General features: G+C 44.0%; 1 protein-coding gene across 1 annotated transcript in view; it reads right to left on the reverse strand.

Annotated features, from left to right (window-relative positions):
* Window positions 1-11,895, reverse strand: part of LOC120870319 (cytidine monophosphate-N-acetylneuraminic acid hydroxylase) — an 83,143-nt gene extending 71,248 nt beyond the window's left edge. The window contains exon 1 of the mRNA XM_040249946.1: window positions 11,671-11,895. The gene's annotated coding sequence lies outside the window, so the exon portion shown is untranslated. The remainder of the gene's footprint in view (window positions 1-11,670) is intronic.
* Window positions 11,896-11,974: the final 79 nt, after the last annotated feature.

The following is an 11,974-nucleotide window of genomic DNA, read 5'->3' on the forward strand; positions in this document are numbered from 1 at the left end:
CATGCAATGCAGGAGACTGGGGTTCGATCCCTGGGTCAGGAAGATCCCCTGGAGGAGGAAATGGCAACCCACCCCAGTGTTCTTGCCTGAAAAATCCCATGGATAGAGGAGCCTGGTGGGCTATGGTCCATGGGGCTGCAAAGAGTCAGACACAACTCAGCACAAGCATATACATATATACGTATATGCAAGCCTCTCCTAGTTTGAAAAGTATTCATTCTTAACTCACCAAATATCTCCCAGCAATGATTCTCTTCACTTTCACAGCCAAAACAGTGAAAAATAGTCACTCACTGTTTCTGATCCTCCTTTCTCTTTACTTTCCATTGACCCCTCGAGCCACCCCATATGAATTTTACCCCCTTCACTCCATCTTAAGGCAGCAATATCTTCCACATCATGAAATCCAAACGACACTTTTCAGTTGTCCCTTTACTGGATAGCTCAGCTCCAACTGACAGTTTCTGTTTGAAACACACTGCTCTCCTTTCAGTCTTGCCTTTTTGTTCTCCTTCCTCCCTCAATTTCTAAGAAATATCAAGGTCTGTCACTTCCAAATGAACAGAGTGCCCTGGTCCAAGCCCATACTGTTCTCATCCAACTGCAGCAGGAACATCCTAACTAAGCTTTCTGTCATTTCTCTTGCCAAACTGCCTTCAACTTACTTGCTGCATTATAGCCAAAAGAGCTTTGTAAATGTCAGATTTAATTCTGTGTCTTTTCTGTCTTAAACTCTCAATGATTTCCAACTTCCTTGAGGATAGAGTCCAAAATACTTAGTATGACTAATAACTTGCATCCTGGTCAGACTTGTGCCTGCCTCTCCAGTCTTTTCTCCTACCACTGTCTTCCCTCTCTCCACTCTGGCCAGTTTAACCTTACTGCTCTTCTAACCTTCAGTGGACATTTTCCCTTTCAACTGTTCCTTCTGCTTGAATGTCCTCTTTCATCATCTTTGCCTAACTCCAACTTTGTCTAGAAATTTTAATACCCACAGATTCAGTTAAAACCCCATATTATATCCTCCAGTGGGACTTCCCTGTGGTCTAGGGATTAAGAATCCACCTGCCTGCAGGGGACATGGGTTTCATCCCTGGTTGGGGGGGAATCCCACATGACTTAGGGAAACCAAGCCAGAGCACTAGAACAACTGAGCCCACATGCTGCAGCTACTGAAGTCTAGAGCCGTGCTCTGCAACAAGAGAAGCCACTGAATGAGAAGCCCATGAACGGCAACTGGAGAGTAGCCCCTGCTCACCACAACTAGAGAACACCTGCACACAGCAAGGAAGACTCAGTGTAGCACTCCCCAAAGTAAATAAATAAATAATATATATTTATTTTAAAAAAATCCTATAACATGCAGAACTTTGCATTTCTCCTTAATATCCAGCACACCTATTATTATTTATTCAAAAATCTGTCTTCATCCCTCAACATTAAGCTAAGTGAAAGCAGGGGTCATGCTTGTCTGTCCATTGCTATATCCCTAACACCTAGAATGGTGCATATTTTTGAATGCTATAAAAATAACAAACACTAAGCCTGCCCTACCACACAATTGAACTCATCTCACACACTAGTAAAGTAATGCTTAAAATTCTCCAAGCCAGGCTTCAGCAATACGTGAATCATGAACTCCCTGATGTTCAAGCTGGTTTTCGAAAAGGCAGAGGAACCAGAGATCAAATTGCCAACATCCGCTGGATCATGGAAAAAGCAAGAGAGTTCCAGAAAAACATCTACTACTGCTTGATTGAATATGCCAAAGCCTTTGACTGTGTGGATCACAATAAACTGTGGAAAATTCTGAAAGAGATAGGAATACCAGACCACCTAACCTGCCTCTTGAGAAATCTGTATGCAGGCCAGGAAGCAACAGTTAGAACTGGACATGGAACAGCAGACTGGTTCCAAATAGGAAAAGGAGTACGTCAACGCTGTATATTGTCACCCTGCTTATTTAACTTCTATGCAGAGTACATCATGAGAAACGCTGGACTGGAAGAAGCACAAGCTGGAATCAAGAGTGTCGGGAGAAATATCAATAACCTCAGATATGCAGATGAAACCACCCTTATGGCAGAAAGTGAAGAGGAACTAAAAAGCCTCTTGATGAAAGTAAAAGAGGAGAGTGAAAAAGTTGCCTTAAAGCTCAACATTCAGAAAACGAAGATCATGGCATCCGGTCCCATCACTTCATGGGAAATAGATGGGGAAACAGTGGAAACAGTGACAGACTTTATTTTCTGGGGCTCCAAAATCACTGCAGATGGTGATTGCAGCCATGAAATTAAAAGACGCTTACTCCTTGGAAGAAAAGTTATGACCAACCTAGATAGCATATTAAAAAGCAGAGACATTACTTTGCCAACTAAGGTCCGACTAGTCAAGGCTATGGTTTTTCCAGTAACCATGTATGAATGTGAGAGCTGGACTGTGAAGAAGGCTGAGCGCCGAAGAACTGATGCTTTTGAACTGTGGTGTTGGAGAAGACTCTTGAGAGTCCCTTGGACAGCAAGGAGATCCAACCGGTCCATTCTGAAGGAGATCAACCCTGGGATTTCTTTGGAAGGACTGATGCTAAAGCTGAAACTCCAGTACTTTGGCCACCCCATGCGAAGAGTTGACTCATTAGAAAAGACTTTGATGCTGGGAGGGATTGGGGGCAGGAGGAGAAGGGGACAACAGAGGATGAGATGGCTGGATGACATCACGGACTCGATGGACGTGAGTCTGAGTGAAATGTGGGAGTTGGTGATGGACAGGGAGGCCTGGCGTGCTGCGATTCATGGGGTTGCAAAGAGTCGGACACGACCGAACTGAACTGAACTGAACTGAAAGCCTGTCCTCAGAGGGAAATGAGGGCCAGTTCAGTTCAGTTGCTCAGTCATGTCTGACTCTTTCTGACCCCATGGACTGCAACACACCAGGTTTCCTTGTCCATCACCAACTCCCAGAGCTTGCTCAAACTCATGTCCATTGAGTCAGTGATACGATCCAACCATTTCATCCTCTGTCATCCCCTTCTCCTGCCTTCAATCTTTCCTAGCATCAGGGTCTTTTTAATGAGTCAGTTCTTTGCATCAGGTGGCCAAACTATTATGATGCAAACTCAGTAGTATGGGTATATTTGTTATATTTGATAAACTCAGGGCACATATTTTGAGCTAAACAGATGCATGACAGGATAGACATAAACAAGAGTTTCCAGGATGAAAAACAAAAAAGAATTTCTGGGGTGAGACATTTGGTGTTAGTTCATTCCACAAATCTACCAAGCCTGGACCTATTAATAGAATCAAGGCATTATACAAAAATTTGATCTAGAGAAAAAGAGATCTGCAAAAGTTAAAAAACATAGCTGCTTAAGAGCTGAAAGAGACTTTACAGTATCCAGTTCAACCCTCCTGCTCTTCTGCCTCCCATATTGGATGGGGTTAAGTCACCTTCCTACAGTTTGGTGCACAGTTAGCGGCAAATTTGGTAATGGAAACCCAGTTTCTCTATCCATGAAACTGAGTTCTTTCTGATTCTTGACTCAAAAAACTAATATTATGGAATTTATAAGCCTTCTCCAAACTATGTCCTGATAAAGGTTTTCTGGAAACCCTTTCCTTCCTCTAACCTGATCCTGGTTCACCAAGTAGCATCCCCTGCATAGAGAGACCTTTTAGGTCACCTCACCACCCATACTGCTGAAAGACTCAAGAGATGGTAAGAGGAGCGACTGAAGAACTCTGAGGAACTCCTCGACATCATATCATAAAGGAGAACTCAAGGAGTAAGTCCTCTATGGCGTTCTGCGACATTGTTCTCATCTTTCTTTTCTGAGTTCTGGGACAATCAGTTTCCTCACTGTCACGGAATATTTGGAGAAGATCTTGTGTTTTAAAAACTTATTCAGTATGATCCAGCAACTCAGTTCATAGGTATGCATCCAAAAAGCAGAGACTCATACAGATACCTGTATACTAATGTTCTTAGCAGTATTCTTCACAACAGCCACAAGGTAGAAACTACCCGAGTTCATCCACAGATGAGCTGATAAGTAGAAGGTGGTATATATACAATGCAGTGTTATCCAGTCATTAAAAAGAAATGAAATTCTGATACATGCTGCCACATGGGTGCAACTTGAAAACATTATGCTAAGTGAAATAAGCCAGACACAAAAGGACACATATTGTACAATTTCACTTAGATGAAACACTGTAAAACAGAGGCACCAAAGGCTGGAGGGTAGGAAGTTATTGTTTAATGGGTACATAGCTTCTGTTTGAGTTGATGAAAAAGATATTGCTTAATGAATACATAGTTTCTGTTTGGGTTGATGAAAATGTTCTGGAATAGTAGTGATTGTTACACAACCCTGCAAATGTACTTAATGCCACTGAGTGTACACTTAAAAATGGATAAGATTGTGAATTTTATGTTTTATATGTATTTTGCCACAAAAAATTATTCAATGAAGCTCTCAGTTCCAGTCAAGATGAAATCTAAAACATGTTCAAGCAACCAAAGGAAGGTACACAAAGAGAAACCAAGGAAAAAAAACCAGAGGAAACAAACAAAACAAAAACTAGAATGCAATACAGAAGCTCTACCAAGTTAATAATTACTTTTGGGACTTCCTGGCAGTTCACAGGTTGGGATTCCGTGCTTATACTGCAGGGTGCACAGGTTCAGGGGGCAAGGTTCTATCCCTGCTCGGGGAACTAAGATCCCACAAGCCATGTGGGTGGCACAACCAAACAAACAAGCAAAAGACACACACACAAGAAACAAAAAAACAAAAACAAAAAACAATCACCTTAAATATAAGTAGTTCAAATACAGTAATTACAAGACAGAAATTGGCAAAGGGAATGAAAAGCCATGAATCAACAATATGCTGTCTGCAAGAAATTCATTTCAGATACAATATAGCAGAGGTTTCCCTGGTGGCTCGTGGTAGAGAATCTGCTTGCCAAAGCAGGAGATGCAAGTTCGAGCCTTCACCTGGAAAGATCTCCTGGAGAAGGAAATGGTAACCCACTCCAGTATTACTGCTTGGGAAATGCCAAGGACGGAGGAGCCTAGCAGGGCATATTCCATGGGGTCACAAGAGCCAGACACAACTTAGGGACTAAACTATGATACAGGACGTGGAAAATAAAAGGACAGGAAAAGATACACTACTACCAGTTAAAACAAAAAGAGAAAGATTTGATTATGTTAATGTTGATGTAACCAGTAATCATAAATTTTGAGCCACACCTTAAATATTCAACCTGTGGATTAAAAAGTTAAAACTTAAGGCTAAATGGATTCCTATTCCTATTTTCCAAACAAGCCAACATCAATAAAGCCCACTATCTTATTCAGTTTCCCTCTTAAAAAAGCACCAGGGGTGCCCTCTTCCCACGATGCATCAAGATTGAAACATACTCGCAGGAGGACACACATTCTCTTCCTCTGTTGTGACACCTGCCTTCTGTGCAGTTGAATGCTGCCATATTGAGCTCTACTACCTACACTCATGCTGTGCTGGTAGCTGCAGGCTTGCCAGAATTGACTGGATCATCATCACTGTGTGTGCTGGAGAATGGAGCTCACCTTAAAGGAGAGTGATGACACAGACCTGCCCTGCAAGGGCAAGTTGAAGGAAATCATCTTTTTTTTTTTTTTTTTAAGTTGCAGAACTGTAGCCCTAAGAAGCAGAAGTTTGCATTTAGTTGAGTTCTTCTTCTCCTTCAAGTTCAAGACCAGAGTTTCTTGAGCTGACCCCCTGATCTGATGCACAGGGACAGGGGCATCTACCACGTGAAGATAAGAGCACTGTTTCTCAGGTCTGAGAACTTAGGTTTCTCCCCCTTCATGCTGTGCAGATGTAGCTCTGGGTTTAATCTCCATTCCTTCTGAGGCCTGTTTCATTTCTAGTTTTCAAACTGCCTAGAAGTGAATTTCTTATGTAAACATGGAGAAGCAGGATTTTCCATTTGAAAAGGTGATGTTGTAAGCCTGATGCATACATTCTTTCAGAACTAAATTGAATGAAGACTATGTGACACTGACCACTACTTAAAGAGTACCACTTGCAGGAAATGTGGCTATCCTGTTCAAACCGTTGGGTCTTGCATCAGATTTGACCTCACTTGTAGCCACTTATCTTCCTGGTATTGAGAAAGCACCAAGAGAAATATACTAACTTTATGTAGAGTCAGATTTAGGTCAGTAAAGGTCACAATAAATATAAGTGAAATATTTTTTCTTAAGATATTTACTTCCAGGGCAGCTACAATAAATGAAAGATACATGATTAAAAAGCTTCTAGAACTAGACTCTCGGAGAAGGCAATGGAACCCCACTCCAGTACTCTTGCCTGGAAAATTCCATGGGCGGAGGAGCCTGGTAGGCTGCAGTCCATGGGGTCGCTAAGAGTCAGACATGACTGAGCAACTTCACTTTCAGTTTTCACTTTCATGCACTGGAGAAGGAAATGGCAACCCACTCCAGTGTTCTTGCCTGGAGAATCCCAGGGGCGGCGGAGCCTGGTGGGCTGCCGTCTGTGGGGTCACACAGAGTCGGACAGGACTGAAGCGACTTAGCAGCAGCAGCAGCAGCAGCAGCAGAACTAGACTCTAGGGAGATAAATGAGTGATCCCCTCATCGTTTCAGCAGGTCCAATCTTATATTACATTTTTGGGGGGGGGGGTGTGGCTGAGTCTTTGCTGCCCCATGGACTTAGCCCGCCAGGCTCCTCTGTCCATGGGACTTCCTAGGCAAGAATTCTGTAGCAGGTTGGTATGCTCTCCTCCAACGGATCTTCTCAACCCAGGAATCAAACCTGTGTCTCGTCTCTTCCGTCTCCAGCATTGGCAGATAGGTTCTTTACCACTGGGAAGCCCATATTACATTTTTCTGTGTGGGGGGGAAATATCTGACCAAGTATCTTCCAGTTTGGAAACTGAAAGAATGCATTCCCAGGAATTAGGGAAAGTGGTACGTTTGTATTTTCGAAGATGTCAGCACCTTCCCACGTGGCTGTTCTCACGAGGTGACTGACATTCCTCTCACTGAGATTTGTGTTCCTTCCACTGGCATCTGGGTGGGAGCTTGGGACTGCTCCAAACAATGGAGCATATGACAGATTGGTGTTTCGTGGCTTCTGAAGCTGGATCTAAAATCATACAGCTTCCACCTAGCCCACTCTTTGGAGCCTGTCCTTGGAAGCCAGTCACCACGTTAGGAAGAAGCCTGGGCCACATGAAGGAACGACATGCAGGTGTCTGGCCACTCCAGCTGAGGACTCAGGCTCCATCCACCCCGGGCATGTGAGGGAGTGAGCTTTCCAAGGGCTCCATCCCCTCATCCCACCCCTGCTCAAGTCTTCCATCTGAGGCTCCAGAGAGCACGTTGCAGAAACAAGCTGCCCCTGATGCTGTGCACTAGCTGAGAATGCCTGACCACAGAGCCTGACCTATGGGCTCTGTGAGCATAATAAATGATTGTTTTCATTACTGGGGAAAAAAAGTACTCAAGTGATGCTTAAATTAAGTTTCTGTTAGTGTAAAAGGAAAACCTTACAGATCTTGTCAGGCCAGGAGGCTACAGACACACAGCAGTAGCTCCACACAGTCCAGTTAGAGAAAATTTACACAGAAGAAATAAAGCACATGGAATCCCCCAGCTCTCACTGGGGGGACTACCGGGGCCAGGTAGAGACGGTCTGCACCCACCACGGCAAACATGCAGCCAAGAAGGGCCAGCCTCTGAGAGAAGTCTGGATTCACAAAAGAAAGGACTTGACCTCATGCCAAAGATATATCCATATGACACATTTCGGTTGTTGCAAATATAGGTTAACCTATGGAATACTTGGGTTCTCTCAACAATGGGAAATGAATGACAGGATTTCTAGGTCCAAGAAGCAGAATAGGGAGAACGCATGCTGAGGGCCTGGGTCCATACTGAAGGTCAAAGTCTGCATGTGGAAGGCCCTGGAACAGTCTTGAAGTGCTTCTGTATACCCAGAATGCTAGCATCAGCCAAAAGCCGTGCTGCCCCTTTGCAGATGGCTCTGATCAGCTCAGCCGGGCAGAAGGAGATGGGTACCCAGGCGATCCAGATTTGTCTCCCAACAGATTTAAAGAGAAGAAAGGGAAAATCTCCCCTAACCTTCTCCTCTGCCCTCCTCCCATCAATTAAACCAAGGTTGAGTTATTTCTCACTCTTCAGTTTGACAGAATTTTAAAGATGAATATTATTCACTGTTGATGAGCACATTGGGAATGGGGTATGCACATAATAGTCACAGGGGTATAAACTGGTAGCTTTGAGGGGAAATTTGACAGTATCTAGCAAATTTTAAATGTACGTATCCTTTGATTCAGCAATTCTGCTTCAAGTATGATTTTTTTAAAGAAGTGCTTTAGCATTTTTACAAAAATAATGTCTGTTGAAAACAAAATATTAAAAATACCAATAGAGGAATGAGCAAATTAGGACACATCCTTCTGTAAATATGGCAATTAGACATAAAGTAGATTTATGGGTGGGGCTTCCCAGGTGGCCCTAGCAATGAAGAACTCACCTGCCAATGCAGGAGATGTAAGAGATGCAGGTTTGATCCCTGGGTCAGGAAGATCCCCTACAGGGGAGTATGGTAACCCACTCCACTATTCTTGCCTGGAGAATCTTAGGGACAGAGGAGCCTGGCAGGCTACAGTTCTGCTGCTGCTGCTAAGTCACTTCAGCCGTGTCCGACTCTGTGCGACGCCATAGATGGCAGCCCACCAGGCTCCCCCATCCATGGGATTTTCCAGGCAAGAGTGCTACCACGCCGATAAACAAAATGTGCAAAATTGAGTCCTAAGTTATAATTTGCTGTACAAATTCCAGGAGCTATTTTGTGGTTGGTCTTCACTGGATAAAAATTACTTCTCTGTCAAGTTCAGAGTCACTCTGGGAAGTTGCAGAGAGCCTTATTTCATTTGTTTATGTAAGAAGAGAGAAGGGGCATGAAGGAGTAGGAGGAAGGATCAAACAATAAATACACTGGACAATTGAGGATGAAGAAGAGGCTGATGACAAATGCCACGTCTGAATGCTAGTTACGTAAAAAAAAGAAAAAAGTAATGGTAATAGTCAGGAAAGGCTTTATATATGTATAAAGTATTAAGCAAACAGTACATTTAATCCTCATAACCAGGAAACTCTTGAAGTTGAGAGGGCCCCCCAGAGATCTTCTATTCCAGTTCTTTCACCTGACTGGTTGATTTAGTTGCTAAGTCGTGTCCAACTCTTGTGACCTCATGGACTCTAGCCTGCCAGGCTCCTGTGTCAATGAGATTTCCTAGCAAGAATACTGAAATGGGTTGCTATTTCCTTCTCCAGGCTCTCCTGATTGTTATTCCTTACTTATACTTGAAGGGAAACGATTGCAGGCTTTTCAAAATTAATGGAGTGGAAAGAGTCTCCAAACTTGGTTATGAGCTTCTTAGAGCTGCCATAACTAAGCACAACAAACTGGGTAGCTTAGGATAACAGAAAGGTAAGTTTTCACAGGTCTAGAAACCAGAAGTCTTAAATTAAGTTATCAACAGGTTGGTTCCTTCTGAGAGCTGTAAGAAGAATCTGTTCCTGCCTCTTAGCTTCGGTGCTGGCAATCCTTGGCAGTTCCTGGCTCATAGATTGTCACTTCAGTCTCTGCCTCCATCTTTAAATTACCTTCTTCTCTCTGTTTCTCTTCTCATCTGTGTGCTTTTCTGTTCTTATAAAGACATCAGCCATTGGATTTAGAGTCAGGTCTACCCAGATAACCCAGGATAATCTCACCTTAAAATTCATCACTTAATTGTATTAACAAAAACCCTTTTCCCAAATAAAGTCACATTCACAGATTCTGACTAGACATATCTTTGGATGGTGGGGCAACCAACCAACTCACCACATGTGTTTGTGTGATTTTACTTTTGGAAGGCTTCTAGAAGAGAAATATATTCTAAAGGGAAGTAAAAGATAAAGCTTTTTTAAAAATTCACTTTCCCTAGGCAGTTCCTAGTGGACAGATGTAAACGGTTTGTAGTATTCTCTTCAAAACGTTCTAATGTTCTTTCAAAACAGGTCCAAGCTAAAAAGTTACTAAAACAGTTACCACATACTAAAGCCTTTCACCCTCCCAACTTTTCTTTATGAAAATCAGTTAAAGAAAACAATTTTTTTCAATTGCAGTGTCCTGAGAAATATAATTACTTGAGAGGGAAGAATGCATAAACAAGCAGCCTAACAGAGTTTGATGTGCTACCCACTAAATTTAGATTCTCTTTCCAGTGAGGTGGTGAGTTAAATACCGAAAGGACTCTCCTGCTGAAAACAACTAAAAACAGATAAAAACCTTAAAAGGTCAATGAGCTGTCACAGAAGAAGTAAGCGCGTCTCAAACCAAGGACTGAGCAACATAGAGGGAGCACTATCTCCAGAACATTTACCAGACAAGAAGGGAAGGGGAAAGGAAGATTCAGCTTTGAAGTCATAGCCTCAAAAGGGCTCCAGAGACACAGCCCAGAGCCTGCCCAACCTGAGGGATCTAACACATCTTCTCCCCAAAAGTTGGTATCCCAGTGGGTTAAACCATCAATTTAGAAAGGAGAGAGGAAAAAAAAAAAAAACCTCGACTTTCATCAGTATTTTCAGCCTAACTTCACACTACCTGGGAGAACTGGAGAAGAATTTAATTTTCAGTGATCCTAGACTAGAAGTTCTCATAAACCTGGAAGAAGCAAATGAAGACCCTCTGGAGAGGACTCCACTTCTAATCCAACTGAACACGATTCCTTCAGGTAAAATTCCAAAGCATCGAACAGCCCGTAGTACAAAAGAACTCAACTTCCAAAGCACGATAAGCCAATGCAACGCCATAAAAAGGTCCATAGTAGTATTATTAATTCAATTCTATGAACTGAAACATGTCTCTCCCCATACTTACACATATGTCTGCTGCTGCTGCTGCTGCTGCTAAGTCGCTTCAGTCGTGCCCGACTCTGTGCGACCCCATAGAAGGCAGCCTACCAGGCTCCCCTGTCCCTGGGATTCTCCAGGCAAGAACACTGGAGTGGGTTGCCATTTCCTTCTCCAGTGCATGAAAGTGAAAAGTGAAAGTGAAGTCGCTCAGCCGTGTCCGACTCAGCGACCCCATGGACTGCAGCCCACTAGGCTCCTCCATCCACGGGATTTCCCAGGCAAGAGTGCTGGAGTGGGCTGCCATTGCCTTCTCCTTGTCACCTACGCCTAAAAGAGGTTTCAGGCAAACTCTAACCAAGAGAACACTGACAGAGCCACACTGACAATAGAAAAAGAATAGTTTAAGCAATAAACATTGCCAGAGATATAAGGATAAACGGTTCAGTTCATCAGAAACCATCTGAGCCTCCAGGGAAGCCCCTTCAGAAATCTTAGTACTTTAAATTTGCATGCACTCCTAACAGCCTCAAGAATACTGACAAATTCTAAGGAGTAAAAAGCAAGTTCAAAATCAAAATAGAGGTGTAAATACTCCCTCAGTAACGGAGAGCATAAGCAGATAAATGTATTTTAGCAATTAGTCGCGAGTGCGCAGGCGCAGCGGGCGGCGCGCGGAAGGCTCTGACGCGCCTGCAGCCGGCGAGCCAGCGAGCGAGGCTTTCTCACCTGCGGCCCCTGATGAAGGGTGTGCGGGAGGCGGGCGGGGGCCTGAGCGGAGGCGCCCCCGGAGACGCAGGCACAGCAGGAGTCTGGCTGCACTCGGAGGGGCGGGAGGGAGAGGCACCAGAGCTGAGGGAAGAGAAAATAGGCTCCACCGGAGAGCGGTGCCTGGCTGGGAACCGCGTGGGGACAAGGGGCACCTCCTGGGCGCGGCCCAGGCGTCAGGACTGGTACTCGGGAACGGTTCCTGCCTTCCCGTTATCTCGGGAAAGGCTCCTCCCCGGCGCGTCACTGACTACTGACGGCTGGA

The sequence above is a fragment of the Oryx dammah genome, unplaced genomic scaffold, assembly GCF_014754425.2.
Source record: "Oryx dammah isolate SB20612 unplaced genomic scaffold, SCBI_Odam_1.1 HiC_scaffold_11, whole genome shotgun sequence".
NCBI classification, from domain to species: Eukaryota; Metazoa; Chordata; class Mammalia; order Artiodactyla; family Bovidae; genus Oryx; species Oryx dammah.